The sequence below is a fragment of the Fukomys damarensis genome, unplaced genomic scaffold, assembly GCF_012274545.1.
Source record: "Fukomys damarensis isolate Sample0158 unplaced genomic scaffold, DMR_v1.0_HiC HiC_scaffold_36, whole genome shotgun sequence".
Taxonomy (NCBI): Eukaryota; Metazoa; Chordata; class Mammalia; order Rodentia; family Bathyergidae; genus Fukomys; species Fukomys damarensis.
Window position 1 is genome coordinate 42,577,080 of NW_022900948.1, and position 863 is coordinate 42,577,942.

Sequence of the window (863 nt, forward strand, 5' to 3'; positions counted from 1 at the left end):
AGAATAGAGGCGGAGGAGGTCAGGGATCTGCCAAGTGGAGGAGAAGGCAAAATTCTCAGGTCTTGACCACCCAGTGGGGCAAGATTCAACCTACAGGAGAGCAGGAGAGAGGGCAGGAATCTGACTCGGGGCCGGGAAGGCCCACTGAGGACGCAGCAGTGGGTTCACTGATGGGCAAGGATAATCCAGGGCTGTTGAGGCTCAGAGTCACCCCGGAAGAGGTGCAGATGACAGCCCAGCCCCTCTGACTCCCCACTCTGGGCTCCTTCCTCACCCCCAGGAGTCTGTCGGCTCCACACTCCTGCCGTGCCCAGTGTGCAGAGCCCTTTGAAAGGTGATCGTTGGGTGAATTATGGAGTAGAACAACTTGGCAGTAACCTTGTTCCATTGGCAACCAACTCGTCTGTTATTTTGTGCTCTTAAAATTCAAAGCTTGCTTCTGCTGCGACACCAGATGGAATGTATCGGGAAGATGCATTTCTCGGACAGTTGTGGGGTGCTTGGTGTTGGCCACGCCCTCTGCTGTTCCCCCAGAATAGAGGCGGAGGAGGTTAGGGATCTGCCAAGTGGAGGAGAAGGCAAAATCCTCAGGTCTTGGCCACCGAGTGGGGCAAGATTCAACCTACAGGAGAGCAGGAGAGAGGGCAGGACTCTGACTCGGGGCCGGGAAGGCCCACTGAGGACGCAGCAGTGGGTTCACTGATGGGCAAGGATAAGGGAGTCAGCAGGATTAATTTTTTATTTATTTATTTTTTTCCTGTTTTAAAACGAGCTTCCTCCCAAATGTGAGGCACCAGCCCGAGTCTCAGGGTGCCAAGTGCGCGGCAGCCCTCTGCCCATGCCTGAGGCTGCAGGTGGTCACA

The 863-nt window shown here is 55.3% G+C and overlaps 1 protein-coding gene across 3 annotated transcripts in view; it reads left to right on the top strand.

Moving 5' to 3' along the window:
* The window catches only part of Cfap157 (cilia and flagella associated protein 157), an 11,873-nt gene that overhangs the window by 1,955 nt on the left and 9,055 nt on the right, over nt 1-863 (top strand). The gene's annotated exons all lie outside the window — the stretch shown is intronic.